Source organism: Chrysochloris asiatica, unplaced genomic scaffold (genome assembly GCF_000296735.1).
Source record: "Chrysochloris asiatica unplaced genomic scaffold, ChrAsi1.0 scaffold00018, whole genome shotgun sequence".
NCBI classification, from domain to species: domain Eukaryota; kingdom Metazoa; phylum Chordata; class Mammalia; order Afrosoricida; family Chrysochloridae; genus Chrysochloris; species Chrysochloris asiatica.
The window spans coordinates 14,429,963-14,449,136 of record NW_006408536.1 but is presented as its reverse complement, the minus strand read 5'-3'; positions in this window follow the sequence as shown (position 1 = coordinate 14,449,136).

The window sequence follows — 19,174 nt, the reverse complement described above, 5'->3', positions numbered from 1 at the left end:
CAAACCCAAAATTGACGCCATAAACCAGTAATTCTCAACCTTTTTGAATCAGAATCATCTAGGGATATTATAAAATCTACCGGTGCCTGGGCTTTACTTGCAAAGAATCAGTTTTAATTGATTTTTGGAATATATATAGCCCTGATGCAGCATTGTAGGATAAGCAATACACAAGGCCAGCAGTTCAAACTCACCAGCCACTCTTGGAACCCTGAATCAAGTCGCTATGAGGCGAAATGACTTGATGGCATTTAACAACAAAAATGACAACACATATGTGAAGTGCTATCGAGTCAGTTCCAACTCATAGTGACCCGATATAGGGTTCCTAAGGCTGTAAATCTTTGTGGGAGCAGAAAGGCTCATCTTTCTCCCTCGGAGTGGCTGGTGTGCTTGAATTGCCATCATTGTGGTTCACAGTCCCGTGCTTATGCTATAGAACCACCAAGCTCTTTCTCTCTCTCTCTCTCTATATATATAGTTGCTGTGAGTCAGAACCGACTCAATGGCACTTAACAACAACAAAATATAAAAATATAAAACTAAATATAAAAAACAAAATGATGGTCGTGGGCTGAGTCGGTACTAACTCACAGAAACCCTGTGTAGTGTTTCCTAGGCTCCTTTTTACATGATGGAGCTACTGGTTGATTCGAACTACTGACCTTGAGGTTAGCAGCCCAGCTTGTAATTCACTACAGTACCAGGGCATGCTCTTCCCACCCCGCCCCCATATATACATATACATATTGTTGAAGCTTTTGTTATTAAGTGCTGTCAAGTAGGTTCTGACTCATAACGACCCTGTGTAGGATTTTCAAGGAGTGGCTGGTCGGTTTGAACTGCCGACCTTATGGTTTGAAGTCCAGTGCTAATCCTACAGTGCCACAGTATATATGAGCTTCACCACTCATCTGTCAGTTTGTTGTACTGTGGTGACTTGTGTGTTGCTGTGATGCTAGAAGCTATGCCACAGGTATTTTATAAAGCAGCAGGGTCCCCCATGGTAGACAGGTTTCAGCGGAGCTTCCAGACTAAGGTAGGCTAGGAAGAAGGAGAGGCAAATTACTTCTGAATGGTTAGCCACTGAAAACCTTATGAATAGCAGTAGAACGTTGCCAGGTATAGTGCCAGAAGATGAAAACATTATGAACAGCACCAGAATATTGTCAGAGGATGAGCCCCTTAGGTTGGAAGGTACTCAAAATACGACGGAGGAAGAGCTGCCTCCTCAAATGAGAGTTGTCAAAAATGAAATAGAACACATAAACATGGATATCCTAGGCATTAGTGAACTGTATGGACTGGTATTGGCCATTTTGAATCTGGCTACCACATGGTTTACTATGCTTGGAATGAGACGTTCAAGAGGAATGACATTGCATTCATCATCAAAAAGAACATTTAAAGATCTATCTTGAAGTACAGTGCTGTTTGTGATTGGATAATATCCATATGCCTACAAGGAAGACCAGTTAATTTACGTATCAACCACTAAAGCCAGTGATGATTAAACTGAAGAATTCTACCAGCTTTTTGGGTCTGAAATTGATCAAATATGCAATCAAGATGTATTGATAATTACTGGTGATTGGAATACGAAGGTTAGAAACAAAGAGGAAGAGTCAGTAGTTGAAAATAAGGCCTTGGTGATAGAAATGATGCTGGAGAGCTCATGGTAGAATTTTGCAAGACCAATGACTTATTCATTGAAGACACCTTTTATAAAACAACACATTGACCTCACCAGATGAAATACACAGGAATCAAAATGACTACATCTGAGGGACGAGATGGTGGCAAACCTCCATATCAGCATCCCTGACAAGGTCAGACAAACCATCAGTTGCTCATATACAAGTTTAGGCTGAATCTGAAGAAAACTAAAATTCACAAGAGCCAAAATATGACCTTGAACATATCCCACCTGAATTTAGAGACCAGTTCAAGAACAGATTTGATGCATTAGACACTAATGACCAAAGACCAGAAGAGTTGTGGGATGACACCAAGAACACCATACAGGAAGAAAGAAAAAGGTCATTTTAAAGGCAGGAAAGAGACCCTAACCAGAGAAGCAGCAACACCAGAGATGGAGGCAGAGGTGATGGCATGGAGAGATAGAGCAGCTGAGGACTCTAGACTCATGGAAAGAGAAAGGCTGTGTGCTGGTGGCCAGGAGGCTGGCTTGCAGAATGTGCCCTTTGGTTGTTTAAATGATTATATATTCCTGCATGGTTTTGTGTACATTAAAAAAAAAAAAAAAAAAAGAGGGAATAGAAGCAAATACTGTTAACCGGTGATGCATGGAAGGGATTGTAATCATTGTAATGAAACAAAATATGATAGGTTGAGAGCAAAACGGATGTTCTCCCATGTAAACCATCACTCAATTCACAATAAAAGCTTAAAAAAAAAAAAAGGGCAGGAAAGAAAGAAAAGACCAAAATGAATGTCACAATAAACTCTGAAACTTGCTCTCCAGGGTAGAAATGCTAAGGCAAATAGAAGAAATGAGGACGTAAAAAAGCTGAACAGAAAATTTCAAAGGGCAGCTCAAAAATACAAAATCAAGTGTTTTAATGAACTGTGCGAAGACCTGGAGTTAGAAAAGTGAAGAACACTCTTAGCATTTCTCAAGCTGAGATAACTAAAAAAAAAAAAAAAAAATCAAGCCTTGACTTGCAATATTGAAGTATTCCATGGACACAATATTAAATGATGCAGAAAGCATCCAAAGAAGATTGAAGGAATACACAGTCACTGTTGTTGCTATTGTTAGGTGCCATCGAGTTGGTACCAACTCATAGCGACCCTGCACACAATAGAATGAAAAACTGTACCAAAAAGAAATGGCTAATCTTCAACCATTTCAAGAGGTTGATCAAGAACCAGTGGTATTGAAGGAAGATATCCACACTGCACTGAAGGTGTTGGTGAAAAACAAGGCTCCAGGAATTGATGGAATACAAATTGAAATCTTTCAACAAAATGACACAGTGCTGGAGATACTCACTCATGTATGCAAAGAAATTTGCAAGACCTGTCCAACCAGTTGAAAGGGATACATATTTGCACCCATTCCAAAGTAAGGTGACCCAATTGAATGTGACAATCATTGAACAATATCATTAATAGCATATGCAATCATGAATTTTGAAGATAATTAAAAAATATCTGCAATAGCACATTGACAGGAAACTGGCAGAAACTCAAGCTGAATTCAGAAAAGGACGTGGGACTAGGGATAGCATTGCTGACGTCAGATGGATCTTGGCTAAAAGCAGAGAATAATAGAAAGATGTTTACTTGTGCTTTCTTGACTATGCAATGGCTTTCAACTATGTGGATCATGACAAGCCATGGACAACTTTGCGGGAAATGAGTATTCCAGAACATGTGATTGTGCTCATAAGGAACCTGTACATAGACCAAGAGGCGGTCATTCAAACAGAACAAGGGGGTACTGACTGGTTTTAAATCAGGAAAGGTGTACGCCAGGGCTGTATTTTTTCACTATACTTATTCAGTCTGTATGCTGAGCAAATAATGAAGAGAAGCTGGATTATATGAAGAAGATATGTCATCTAGATTGTAGGAAGACTCGTTAACAACCTGGGATATGGAAATGATACAACCTTACTTGCTGAAAGCGGAGAAGACTTAAAATACAACCTTCCCCCCCGGATGCCAGCACACAGCCCCTCTCCCTCCAGAAGTCTAGAGTCCCCAGCTGCTCCATCTCTCCATGTCATCATCTCGGCCTTCATCTCTGGAGTTGCTGCTTCTCTGAATACGGTCCCACACTTGGCTCCTGCTCTTCTCCCTTTATGGTCCCAGGGTCCTCTGCTCCTGGACTGCAAGATCAACCACTCCCCCCCCCTTTTTTTTTTGCTACGAAACCTCTATTTTTACAGTTGCAACAATCACAATCACAATGACTCACTATTGAACAAGATCCATCTGACATAAGAGTCTTATCCCCATCTCCTTTCACCAGCTTCATCTAGACAGGATGAAAACCTTTCAATGGAGATTCTGCCTTCGCCCACACCCTCTGAAACTAAACTCTGTCTTGAAAATTTGTAAGCCAGTCACTTTGTGCCTTTATAGCTCTCCCATTTTAGGTAGCCAATGTCTAAGTTGCCCATCCCTATCAACCCTGTGTACAAAGGGGATGGGAATGATCCTTGCTGTGTAGATTCCTTCCCTCTTGGTTGGTATTTTAAACTGCTACATCCATAAGGATAGGTCAAATTCATCAAATTATAGCGAATTACGCTTGTTTTCTTTATAAAAAAAATCAAAAAAATTTTTTTCTTCCTCTAGTCTGGTTCTGGTCCATTGACGCTAGGTCAAATGAGTACTATCTGCAAGTTCTTGTGCATCTTCCCTCACTTAATATCAACTAGACACTTCATTCTCCATTCTAGCCCTCTGTGGCTCTGTCCTTGTCTATGGGCTCAGGAGTCCTCAGGTCTCACCATACTGCTGGTCAACCAGGTCTCACCATACTCCAGGTTGACAGGAGTCTATGTAATGTGGTTGGACTCAGCCCACATCTCCATTACTGCTTTTCCCCTACTTCCACTCATCAGTAGACCAATGTGGTAACGAGCAAGATTACATGCCTGCCCGTGTATTCATTCCCTTTGCGGTTCAGTCTTGAAAGGGAGTTTGCCCTGAAGGGATTTGATTGATTGCCTTGATGGTAGCCAATCAGACTGCTTTTTGTTTGTTTGGTTTTGATTTTTCCTGCTGGTCTTTCTTTCAAGAAGAATCTTTGGTTCCACTAGCTGCTCCAGGCTGGTCTGCCTGTCCTTTCTTGTGGGAATGTCTCACCTTCGAAGGTTCTGAATGGGGTTCAGGATTCCATCTAAGGTCTTATACACTACAAAGGCTCCGCAAGAAGCCTCTTTCACTGGGCAAGGTCTAGCACCTTTTTTAGGTATTTCAATATATAGGCTGAAGACAGACTTACAAGCTTTTTATAATCATGGTTCTGGCTATTCCCTTGTCTCCCTCTCAAGTGTATATTTTACAATAGTAGGCAAGGGAAACCAAGATTCATAAGACATTCAAGCCTCTTAATATTATTTCCCCTCTTTTACCCATTCAAACCTTGTTTTACCCATACAACCTTGCTTGCTGAAAGTGAAGAGGACTTAAAACATTTACTGATGAAGATCAAAGAGCACAGCCTTCAGTATGGATTACATCTCAATGTCAAGAAAACAGAAATCCTCACCACTAGACCAATAAACAACATTCTTATCAACAGAGAAAAGATTGAAGTTGTCAAGGACTTAATTCTTGGATCAACTATCAACACTCATGGAAGCAGCATGACAGATCAGCAGGAAGAGATCAGACAACGTATTGCATTAGTCAAATCTGCTGCACAAGACCTTTTGAAAGTGTTGAAGAGCAAAGATGTCAGCTTGAAGACTAAGGTGTGCCTGACTCAGTAACCTCATATGCATGCGAAAGTTGGACAGTGAATAAGGAAGACCATAAGAGAATTGATGCCTTTGAGTTATGGTGTTGGAGAAGAATATTGAAAGTGCCATGGGCTGCCAAAAAACCAATAGATCTGTTATGGAAGAAGTGCAGCCAGAGTGCTCCTTAGAGGCCAAGATGGCCAAACTTCGTTTCTCATACTTCAGACATATTGTCAGGAAGGAGCAGTCACTGGAGAAGGATATCATGTTTGGTAAGATGGAGGGTCAGAGAAAAAGAGGAAGACCCCCGACAAGATGGATTGGCTGAGTGGCAACATGGATGGACTCAAGCGTGGCAACCATAGTGAGGTTGGCCCAGGATCGGGCAGTGTTTCGTTCTGCTGTGCATAAGGTCGCTATGGGTCGGTACCGACTCGATGGCACCTAACAACAACAACAAATCTTTTTGCTATTGTGAATTGTGCTGCTATGAACATTGATGTGCATATACTACTCATGTTATGCAAGCCATGGTATTTTCAATAACCTCATATGCATGTACAAGTTGGACAGTGAATAAGGAACACTGTAGAATAATTGATTCATTTGAGTTATAATGTTGGGGAAGAATATTGAAAGTACCATCGACTGCCAGAAGAATAAATAAATCTGTGTTGGAAGATTATAGTCAGAATGAATGTTCCTTAGAAGTCAAAATGATGAGACTTTCAAACTTTGGACAAATTATCATGAGGGACCAGTCCCTGGAGAAGGACATTATACTTGGTGAAGTAGAGGGTTAGTGAAAAAGAGCAAGATCATCAAAGATATGGATTGGCATAGTGGAAGCAACAATGGACTCAAGTGTAACAAATCAAAAATTTGTGAGGATGGTTCAGGACCAGTGGAGTTTCATTCTAATGTGCATAGGGTCGCTATGAGTTGGAACTGACTTGACAGCACTTAACAATAACAAGTAGTATAAGAAAATATCCACATTTCACTGTGCCCCTGAGAGCATTATGTAAGTGGCTGAATAGAAGCTGGAAAAGCTCAAGGGGCCTTGAGGTTAGGTTGATAAATCAGCTACAGATACAAATCTGAAGGGAGCCAACCAGATCAACACCAATAACAACTGAGAGTCAGATGCCACCTCTTGATGCATGATGCTCCTAACCCCTCTCACCCTCAGCTAGAGAAGTAACAGAAAGTCCTGAGGAAACAGAAAAAGTGGCAGCCATTAGTCATTTCAGTAATTAAAGATTATTAGAAGAGAGGCAGCCAGAATCTCTTCATTTTTATTACTTGGTAGTAGCCCAAAAGAAAAACAGCGCCTGCTTTTAGGTTCATTTTGTTAGAGTTATTGAAATGATGCAGTGGGTTATTTTCCCTTTTTCTTGCTTCTGGAAGAAATAATTGGCAATCTTTTGCAAATTTACCCCGACTAAGAACAGCATGTCCCCAGTTCATTGAGGTGACTTTACTGAAGATTTATGTAAGTAGGATAAGATGGGCTGACAGCATGCTTTATAAAATATGACTGTTTAGAATGGGATGTAACAGGAGACTCGCTGCCCTCTCTCTGAGAAGAGAACAGATGAGAATGTCAGTTGTGGATGGCCAATGGCTAGCCCTCAAGGAGTGTCTGGTGAAGTTGAGGCTAGTGCTGGCCTTGTGACCTGTGACTCTTACATACTGTCAGTGGTAAGGACAATTTTATTAAGACGGAATGAGTGCTGGGTTGGAAAGAGTACCAGAGTGGGGGTCTGGAGATTCAAGTTCTCATCCTGGCTCCAAACCAACTATGTGATTATGGACAAATAACTTAATCTCACTGAGCCACTCACCACACCGTCAAAGATCCCTTACTACTATCATGTTTATATGCTGAAACAGCACATAAATCTGCTCCTTTACTTCCTGTTTTATAAAGTAATTCTTCTCTGCATCACTCATCCCAGTTGAGTACTTTCCCATTTCTCTGCTTGTAAAATTTCTTTATTATCTCCTCACTCAACATTGTCCCTTAACCCTCTCCAATCTAGTCTCATTCTTTGCTACTCCACTGAAGCCACTCTTCTTGAGGTCACCAATGACTTTGACGTTGCCAAATCTGTTGGTTAATAGGCCTCATCTTGTTGTCTCAGCAGACCTTAACACAGTTTTGAACATTTCCTTCTTATTGAAAATCCCTTTTCACTTGTTTGTGTAATTCCTCTCTTTCTTCGTTTTATTCCTATATCTCTGGTAATTTCTTCTCAGTTTCTGTTGTAGATTCTTCTTACTCTTCTAGATTCTTAAATCTTGGAACTCAGTCCTCAGACTTCTTCTTTCTAATCTCCCCACCTTATGTGCTTTCTAGTAGCTCTATGATTTTAAACAGTACCTATGCTCATTACTAGGAACACATGGTGGCTACATGGTGGGGATGGCTGTGTGCCCTGGAGTCAGTTCTGACTCATAGGATAAGCAAATTGTAAACCACAAAGTTGGTGGTTCAAGCCCACAAGCCATTCCTTGGGAGAAAGATGAGGTTTTCAGCTCCTACAAATATTTAAAGCCTTGGGAACCCCATACTAAGTTGCTAAGTCAGAACTGACTCAACAGGCACTTTACAACAACAACAACATTGCTCATTACTGTCAAAGAAATATCTGCCACTGGCCACTTTTCAGAGTTCCCGAAATACATATGAGGGATTTAAAAAGTTCATGGGAAAATTCAATTATCTTTTCATTCCATTTTTTCCATAAACATTTGAAGTCCTCTCATATCTTACCCAGAACCAATCAATTTTTTTGGATGTCATTCAAATAGGTAGCTCAAGTCTCACTTGTCCAAAATTGTACTCTCAATTTCCTTCCGGTTATAGATCGCATTATCATTCCCAATTATTCATTGCACTCCCTGTAAGAGGATTTGACATTCTTGCTAATTGCCTTCTGACTTGCGGTGCCTCCCCTTAGGATGAGTAGATCTTCCTGTCCTGCTGATGGCTGGGTTGGTCATGTGAGTTGCTATGGCTAATGGAATGTGAATGAAAATTAATACAGCATGCCTGAGTTTTAAGACATGTCACAAAGTTTTGTAATTACTAAGGGTTGCTCCTTCAGATAGGTCCAGGAATAAAGAAGATGTGGAACAGAGCTGATGTTGTTCTATAACCAACGTCTACATGAGTAACAAGCAAAAATCTGTTATTATAGATCATTGAGACTTTGGGTAATTTGTTCTCATAGAATAACCTAATAACAGATGACTGCTGTCAGTATCTATTGTTGAGTAACAATCACCCCCAAACCAATGACTTACACAGAAATATTTATTTGCTCATAATATTTCAGTTTTGCAGGGCTTGACGGAAACAGCTCATCTCTGCTTAATGTGGTATCAGCTGGGGTGGCTCATGGAGCTAGAGGCACCACTTCCAAGATTGTTCACTCATATGCTGGCAAGGTGATGCTGACTGTTGGCTGGGAATTCAGCTAAGGCTATTTAGTAACTGGAATCGGAATTATTCTCGTTGGCTTCTCTCCAGGCTGCTTGGGCTTCCTCCCAGCATGGTGGCTGGGTTCCTAAGCGTGAGCAGAATCTTCATTGCCTTATTCAATTGGCCAGGCAACCCAGGTTCAAGGAAAGGGCAAACAGGTTCTTTTTTCCTTCTGCCATTTGACTAAGGATAGGGGTTGCTCCTTCAACTAGGTTTCAGAATAAAGAAGACATGAAGCCGAGCTGATGTTGCTCTCAACAAATCGGTTCTCAACACAGTAGCTGGAACGATTCTTTAAAAGTGCCAGGCAAATTATGCCACTGCCTTGCCCACAGCCTACAATGCCTTCCCATTGCATTTGGAATGACTCCAGAATTTGCATCGTGGCCTCTAAGGCACCACGTGAACTCTTGGTGTGACGCTGTGGCATAAAGCACTGGACCCCAAGGTTGGTTTGAACCACAAAGTAAGTGGTTCAAACTCACCGGCCGCTCTTTGGAAACCCTATACAGGGTCACTGTGAGTCAGAACTGACTCGATGGCACTTAGCAATAAACAACAACAAGGCCCTACATGATCTCTCGTACTCCATATGACTAGCCACCTCCTCCTTAGATAGCCATGGGCTCTTCACGTATATGCTTGAATAGCATCTCAGAGACAATTTATTTGACCACTCTACACAACAGCACCTTAGCCCTCTCTGGAGTTCCTGGTGATGCAAATGTTTAATGCATTTGGCTGCTAACCAAATGCACCTTTGAAAGACAGACCTGGCGATCTAGTTTAGAAAAACCAGCCATTGCAAACCCTATGGAGCACAGTTCTGTTCTGACACATGTGGGGTTGCCACGAGTTGGAACTGACTTGTTGGCAGCTGGGCTGGCTTATCTCTCTCTATCACTTGATTCTAAGTTTTCTTCAGAGCAAATTATCTATATGTTGATTGTCCACTTCCTTCATTACAATGCAACTCTAGAGGCTGTATCTTTAGCACAGTGTTCAATGAATCTGTCAAGTGAATGTGCCTCAGTTTCATCATGTGTAAAACAAATGAGAGGGCCATCTAGCCAGAGCATCTCTTACTGAGCTGGTTGTCAGAATCGTCTTGACTGATCTGACTGCTTAAGTGTGTGTCCCTTTCCTCCTGTGTCAGTCCCTTCTAGATCCAGTGTGTGGAGTAGAGTCTTTCTGTTTCCTTGCTCAAGAGTATCTGAAGTCCCAGTCCTGGCTCTCTTCTCATCAGAGAAGCCTGTTCTGCTGACCTCTTATAATTATTGTGAAAATAAACCACAATCGTATTTTTTGAAACTCTCACACTCAGTGTAAGTAGAAGGAAATATAGAATATGGAACATAGATAAGAGATTTGACTTTAAACTCATATATAATTCTCTGCCCCCTCCCCATCCTCCATGTCCTACCTTGGGACTCATTGGACAAAACTGGTGAGAGAGTTAAGAGGCACTGAAATAAAATAAAGCCACCTTGGGAATTTGGGTCACTAAGATAATTATTACCCGCAAGGTCAGCAGTTCGAAACTACCAGCTGCTCCACGGGAGAAAGATGAGGCATTCTGCTCCCGTAAAGATTAACAGCCTCAGAAACCCTGTGCAGGGTCGCTATGAATCGGAACCAACTCCATGGCACATAACAACAACAACAAGATAATTATTATAATGGTGGTGGTGGTGTGCCGTGGGGTTGGTTCCAACTCCTAGCGAACCTGAATAGGGTTTCTGAGACTGTAAATCTTTACCAGAGCAGAAAGCCTCATCTTTCTCCCATGGAATGGCTGGTAGTTACGAACTGCTGACCTTGAGGTTAGCAGCCTGACTCCTAACTACAGCGCTACCAGAGTTTCCTATTTATTATAATAGTTAAAATATAATAAATAAATGAAAGGAAAGTCCAAACATTGCTAGTTTCATATTGTGACTAACTCTACTTACTGGGTTGTAGCACTGAAAATAGAAACAAACTTTCTCCTCTCCTCAAAAAACATTTTAAATTATGTTCGGCTTTTTATAAGGCGCTCTGGTAGCGTAGTGGTTACTAGGCGAGCTGCCAACCTCCAGGTCAGCAGTTTGAAACTACCAGCCATTCCATGGGAGAAAGATGAGGCTTTCTGTTTCCATAAAGATTTACAGCTTTGGAAACCCTATACAGGGTCACTAAGAGTCGGAACTGACTCCACAGCACACCACCACCACCACCACCAGGCTTATTATAAAATAACCCATCCACTGCCACCGAGTTGATTCCAGCGCATAGTCTCGAGCTTACCGCCAGAAGACCAAACAAGTCTGTGTTGGAAGAGGCAGAGCCAGAATGCTCCTTAGAGACATCGCTCACACTTCAGACATGTTATCAGGAGGGACCAGTCCCTGGAGAAGGACATCATGTTTGGTAAAGTGGATGGTCAGTGAAAAAGAGGCAGACCCTGAATGAGCTGGATTGGTACAGTGGCAGCAGCAATGGACTCAAATGTAACGACAATTGTTGAGAATGGCTCAGGGCCGAGCAGTGTTTCATTCTGCTGCTCATGGGGTCGCTGTGAGTTGGCATTGACTCCCTGGCACCTAAGAACAACAAAAATATTTCTAGAAGCAGGCAGCCTCATCTTCCTCCTGCAGAGTGGTAAAACTGCAGGCTAGTAGCCCAAACCTTAACCTGTGCCTACCAGGATTCCTTTTTATAATGTAAATATACTGGTTACAGCCCAGAGTTCTCATAAGAAATTTAGATTACTGGAATACTAAATTCACATCTCGGTTGTTAATCACTCAAAGGTAAATTTGACCTGTTTTTTAGCACTCTCTTTTCCCCAGATGCACCTCGTGATAACGATGCAAGTTTGTCTCAGGGTTTTGCAGGAGAGCCAAATAGGCAATTGAGTAAAAATATTGGTGCATTTTCAGCCCAGTTTTCCGGCTTTCAGCTGGTGCAGGCGGCTAATGATCATTTAACACAGGCATTTTTCACCCAGGCAACAGTAATGTATGTTTCAGATCATATTTTTTGGCTTTGTCTCTGTCCTAATGAGAATAAAAGGCGGAGTGTTTTGAGTATCTAATGGAAGAGAGCTGACTGAAAGCTATTTTAGGTTCACTTCTGACGTGAGCTGGATTCAGATATAATGAAGAGACGCCAATAAGTGACAGTAGAAATGCTGCTGCTTTGATGGATAGGATAACTGAAAAGACCAAGACTTGTGGCCCTCCCAGTATCCCTGGGTCCCTGGTCTATCAAGACTCTGACTCTTGTTAGTGCTGGCTGGGGAAAGATAGAAAGATGTATGAGGAAAGATCACTGAACACTCCTGGTCAAAATATGATTCAATTTCCTTCTTGACCTTCACAGCTTGATGATTATGTGCCTGGGTTGTGGAGTCATATAGAGGAATTAAAACGGGCTCTGCCACTTACTTTGTGAATTTAGACCAGGTATTTAATTTCCCCATGCTTCAATTTTGATTCTGTAAAATGGAGGTTAACTGTAGCTCTCTGATTTATAGGCTTGTTTTAGAATTAAATTTGATAGTTGCAGGTGAAGTACTTAGCCCGGTGCCTAGCATATAGTAAGCACTCAACGAATGTGAGTGAATACTACTACGACTATGATTTTTTTTTCTTTTGGGATATGAGGCTTGCCCAGTATGGGGAGGTAGTAAGACCTGGAGGTTAAGAGTAGACTTGCAGAACCCACTCTGAGCTAAGTCAACCTGGACAGGAAGGGAAGAAATGTGACAGATAGAGTCATGGGTACCTCTTCTTCCCTTTACCCCACCCCCCAGGATACCTGTGCATAGTTGGTGTGCATAGCTTTGCTCCACTGGGTACACTATGTCTTCTGATCAGACTTTGCTTCTCATCTTGTGAGCTGTAAATTGGGAGTCGTTCTTAAAGAGGGGGATAGACGGATAATCTAGAGGCTGGCTGAGTCCTACGGGCTCAGGGACTAGGTTTCATTCATTTGGGGTTGGAATGGGGCACATCAATGCACTGGGGTCTAGGGGGCAGAAGTGACACACCCCTCTATCAAACAGACCCACTACAAGGTGCAGTAGTTTCCTTTGTAGCAAGATACATACAGTGTACCAGCATCTCAACCGTTCATGTACACATGTAACAGGATCCCCAGGGGATCTTGTTAACATGCAGTTTCTCATTCAGTAGGTCTGGGAGTGTATGTGCTTTAGATTCTGCATTTCAAGCAAGCTCCCAGATGATGCCCAGGCTGCTAGTCCAGGCCCCCCGTTAGTTCTAGCTTTTGCTGCAGACTAGTTTAAATAAGCTACTTCTTACCATCTCACCACTTCCCAGACCCCTACAACTGTATCTTTAAAATTGTTTTTGTACCTAAAAGCTCAGAGATGCATTTAGATAAATGATCAAATTCTTGGAAATTAACAAAATCTGTTCAGCGATGTGTTAACAGTTTGAACAATTACTAAAATAATTGTGTTGTGGTGGGTGATGTGACATTCTCCCTAATTTAGTTTAATCCATACCAGTGCTTACTGAGCACATTTGGCCAGCTTTCTCTAGCCACTGGATGTTCAATATATATTGGAACTTTTCCAAATCACCTGAATAGAGAATGTTGGTGATCTGTGAAGGCAGTGATTTCTATGTTCATATCTTGCTGTGGTCCACCCTAACCATTAGAACAATGGAGACCAGATGGCAGCTACTGTATTTTTCTGGGTTCTGGGGAAGCAAATGCTTCTTTAGGTAATGCCATGGGTACTTCCAGGTTGAGGTGTCTCTTCATAATATCTTCCTTATTTCTCCTTCCCTCCCTCCCTTTCTCCTCCATTAAGTAGGAGAAATAGAATCTTTATTTGGCAGAACCCTTCCCCTCAAGAAAAAAAAAATCCTCTTAAAAATAATAAATTTCTGCTCTATGATAAAAGGATTATTATAATAATAATAATGATGCTACATAAGGCTTTCTTTGATTCTTACAGTGACAATCTTACTGTTTTTGATTAATTTCCTGCTGCCTCCAGGGAAGAACACAGATATGTGATTCAGGGACACTTAAGGTCTTTTTGTTTGTTGTGTGTTTACAAATTGAAATCAGAAGATTGCATTGCTTGGAGTTGTTTCTATTCCACCAATAATTACTTCTTGCTCTGTTTGTACTGGAGAATGAGGAATTACCCCAAGCCAGCCAGCGGTCTGTTTATATAATATCAGGGATGCTGAGTGGCCAAGTGTGACAGACTCTCCTGACCCAGTTTGAGAACAGATCTGAAATAGATATCTGAAGGCTCAATATCTTATCTGCACTCTGACTTTCTTGTTTGATTCAGATTGAAAGAAAAGTAGTTACAATAAAGTGAACCTATGTCCAGAATGGGCATAACATCTTTAACTGGTTGGCTGATCTCTTTTAAACAGCCCTCTCCCTTCTCTTCACTTGCAAGATAAGTTAAGCATTTTAGATTTTAATTAGAAATAGATAATGGTTGTGTGTGCATAAGTATGTGGATGTTTGAAACTAATTTACAATACTTTCGTTGTTCACTAAAGCTAGATAGCAATGCATAGTCATTTTCGTTGGTGTCAGTCACAGAAACAATAACATGATCACCAACATCATCATTAAACTTAGAATATACCTAATCTCATCAATTGGGAAATATAGAGACTCTAGAGGATGGTGTCAAAGGAGCTCTGGTAGCATAGTGGGGTTACGAGGTGGGCTGCTAACCACAAAGTCAGCAGTTTGAATCTTCTCCAAGGAAGAAAGATGAGGCTTTCTGCTTCCATAAAGATTTACAGCCTCAGAAAACCTATACAGGGTTTCACTGAGTCAGAACCAACTCCATGGCACACAACCATGGAATTCATGATGATAATGAGTGCTACATGACACCTCTCTTGTTATTATTGAGTCTAGATTATTGACCACCACTCATCTGTCAGTTTGCTGTATTGTGGCAGCTGGCATAGTGCTGTGATTCTGGAAGCCATGCCACCGGTATTTTAAGTATCAGCAGGGTCACCCATGGTGGACAGGTTGCAGTTGAGCTTCCAGACTAAGACAAACTAGGAAGAAGGAGAGATAGACTACATCAGAATATTTAGCCACTGAAAACCTTATGAATAGCAGTGGAACACTGTCAGGTAGCACCAGAATATTATATATTGAAACATGATGAAGAGCCCCAGAATATTTCAGCTCACTAATGCCTAGAATTATGCATTCCATTTAATTTTGACAACTTCCAATTTTCCTAGATTCATACTTCATACATTCCATCTTCTGATTATTAGTAGCTGTGTACAGTGTTTCTCATTTTGAGATGTGCCCCAACAGCAAATGAAGGTCCTGAAAGCTTTACTGTGTTCACACCATCACAGTCAACTAGTTGTATTTTGAGTTCCTTTCAACCTGAGGGGTTCATTTTCAGGCACTATGTTGTCAGATATCTGACAATATCTGAGTTGACCGTGATGGTGTGAACAGAGTAAATTATAAATAATGCCATCTTTAGATAAATAATGCCATCTTTAGATAAATAATGCCATCTTTAGATACAAATCTTTTCTTTCCTTTTAAAAATAATTTAGGAGTCTTTTCTTAGGGTGTACTTCCGGGATAATTCATGAGATAGATTTTAAAAGAGATTGAGTTAATTTCTATTTCTACTTATAATGAGTGAGATATTTTACTTTTTTGGGTAACTATAAATTGTTGTTCATGTTAGGTGCTGTTGAGTCAATTTAGACGCACAGTTAGTGCGTCTGAGAGCAAACTGCCAGGACTACCCCCCACAGAGATGCTGGGTGGATTAGAACCTGCTGAGTTTTTGGTCAGCAGACAGGTGCCTGATGTTTTGCCATCATGGTTCCTAAATATATGATATATTGAATATCATATATGCTAAGTGTGCTGCTGCTGGTTGGCAATTTGAACCCACCCATCTTTCTGCAGGAAAAAAATGAGGCAGTCTGCTTCCTATAGATTTATAGCCTTAGAAACCCTATGGAGCACTTCTACTGTGTCCTATAGGGTCACTGTGAAGTGGAGTCAGCTCAACTACAGAGGATATATACATACATACATATATGCATATGCATACACACATGTATGTATATATGCACACATATATAGGTATATGCATGTACATGTGTGTGTGTATATATATATATATATATATATATATATATATATATATATATATATATATACACATACACACACATATATATTTGAGTGCTGGTGTGGTGCTGTGGGTTAATGCGCCAGACTGCAAAGCTGTTTGAACTGCAAGGTCAGCAGTTCAAGCTCACCAGCTGCTCCTTGGAAACCCTATACAGGGTCGCTATGGGTCTGGTAGCATAGTGGTTACGAATCGGGCTGTGAATCAAAAGGTCAGCAGTTCGAAACTACCAGCTGTTCCGCGGGAGAAAGATGAGGCGTTCTGCTCCCGTAAAGATTTACAGCCTCAGAAACCCTGTTCAGGGTCGCTATGGGTCGGAACCGACTCGACGGCACTTAACAACAACATGGGTCGGGATCGACTCAATGGCACTTAACAACAACAATATACATATATACATGTTGTTGTCAGGTGCCATTGAGTCGGTATTGACTCATAGCACCCTTATGTACAACAAAACGAAACACTGCACGGTCCTGGGCCAACCTCACAATTGTTGCTATGCAGGTGTGAATGTGGACATCTGCAAACAAAATTTGGACTGATTCCTGAAGGAAGGTAAAAGTTTCTTTTAAAAAAATCGCTACTGGTGATGAGATACGAATTCACTACTATGAGCCTGAGAGTAAACAACAGAGTATGGAATGGAAACATCCTCAATTGCCCACCAAGAAAAAGTTCAAAAGTCAACCATCAGCTGGAAAACTTATGCTTACATTTTTCTGGGATTCTCAAGGGCCAGTATTGGAATGCTATCAGGAAAAATGTTCAGCAATCATCAGTGTTTATTATAGAACTGAAGCCTGAACTTGGGAATAACCCACACAACTGCTATCCAAGGGTCTTGTGATCTTGCATGACAATGCACGTCCTCATACCTCTGCCCACACTGTTGACACTGCAAAAACTTTGTTTTGAAGTGTTAAAGCATCCTACCTGTAGTCCTGATCTTGTTCCATTGAACTTTCCCAGAAAGCAACCTTTCTATGGTGAAGATTAACTTCTGATGAAGAAGTGAGACAGTGGTGCATTTGTGGTTGACAGCTCAGCCTAAAACATTTTTTTAATAAGGGACTATGAAAGCTTATTAACAGATGGACACAGTGTATTGAAAATCAAAGAGATTATGTCGAAATATGATGTATTTGTCTATTCTAAAAGTTTACTAAATTCTACTGCCAGAGTACAGATAATATTTGACTCACCCTCATATATATTAACTTGAATATACATCTTTAAAAATATAAAACAACAACAACAAAAAGGAGTGGTTAGTGATTTCTAACCATCAACTTTGAGGTTCAAACCGACTATATATATAGTTGTTGTTGTTACGTGCTATCGAATTGGTTATGATCCATTGTTGTTATTAACTGCAATCGGGTCAGTTCCGACCCATACTGACCCTGTATAGGGTATCTGAGGAGTGACTGGTGAGCTTGAACCGCCTACCTTGCAGTTCAAATTGACATTGCAGTCCAGTGCATTAACCCACAGCGCCATCCCAGGACTTCTTATGATACATAGCCACCCTGTATAGGGTTTCTGAGGAGCAACTGGTAAGTTTGAACCACCCACTTTGCAGTTCAAACTGACCTTGTGGTCGAGTGCTTATCCTACATCGCCACACCATACACACACACACACACACACACACACAAACTTGAACATGCATCGTTAAAAAATAAAGCAGAATAACTACACCCACTGCCATGGAGTTAATTCTGACTCATATTAACCCTATGTAGGGTTTCTGAGACTGTAAATCTTTATAGGATCAGGTGGCCTCATCTTCTCCCTTGGAGTGGTTAGTGGGTTTGAATCACTGACCTGGTTATTAGCAACCCAATGCCTAATCCACAGTACCACCAAGGCTCTTGGGTTAAAAATAACACTTTACAAAGTTAAAATTCGACTTACTTAATATGAACCAGAGTCCTGGTGTGGTGCTGTGGGCTAATGTGTCAGACTGCAAAGTCATTTGAACTGCAAGGTTGGTGGTTCAAGCTCACAGCCACTCCAAGGGAGAAAGATGAGGCTGCTATGGGTCGGAATCGACCAGATGGCACTTAACAACACCAACAAATATGAACCAGGAGAGCTGGGGGATGACATCAAGAACATCATTTAGGAAGGAAGCAAAAGGTCATTAAAATGACAGGAAAGGTGCTGGCAGCCCTGGAAATTGATATGCAAAAGATTGAAACAAGACCTTTACCTCAGGTAATATACAAAACCCAACTCAGCATGGATTAAAGACCTAAATGTGAATCCCAGAATTATAAAGGTCATCAATGAAAAAATAGGGACAAATTTAAGAGCTCTAATACAGGGCACACACAGACTACTAAACACTGTGAAAATTATACAAACAAAAGAAGACAAAATAGATGTTTGGGACATTCTAAAAATTAGAAACTAACGTACATCAAAAGATTTCACCAAAAGAGTAAAAAGGGAACCCACAGAATGGGAAAAAATCTTTTGCAATGACATATCAAATAAAGGACTAATTTCTAAAATCTATAGGAAACTACAATACCTCTACAAGGAAAAGACAAATAAAAAGTGGGCACAGGACATGAAAGACACTTCACCAATGAAGACATTTGGCCAGCCAACAAACATATGAAGAAATGTTCACTATCATTAGTTGTTGTTGTTGTTAAGTGCCGTCGAGTCGGTTCTGACCCATAGCGATCCTGTAGAGGGTTTTCGAGGAGCAGCTGGTGAGCTTGAACTGCCGACCTTGCAGTTCAAGTGGCTTTGCAGTCTGGCGCATTAACCCACAGTGCCACACCAGAACTCCATCATTAGTTATTGTTGTTGTTGTTGTTATGTGCCGTGGAGTCGGTTCCGACTCATAGCGACCCTGCATAGGGTTTCCGAGGCTGTGAATCTTTATGGGAGCAGAAAGCCTCATCTTTCTCCTGCGGAGCATCTGGTAGTTTCGAACTGCTGACCCTGAGGTTCACAGCCCGATTTGTAATCATTAGTCATTAGAGAGATGCAAATCAAAACAACAATGAGATATCATCTCACACCAGCAATAACAGTGAAGCTCAA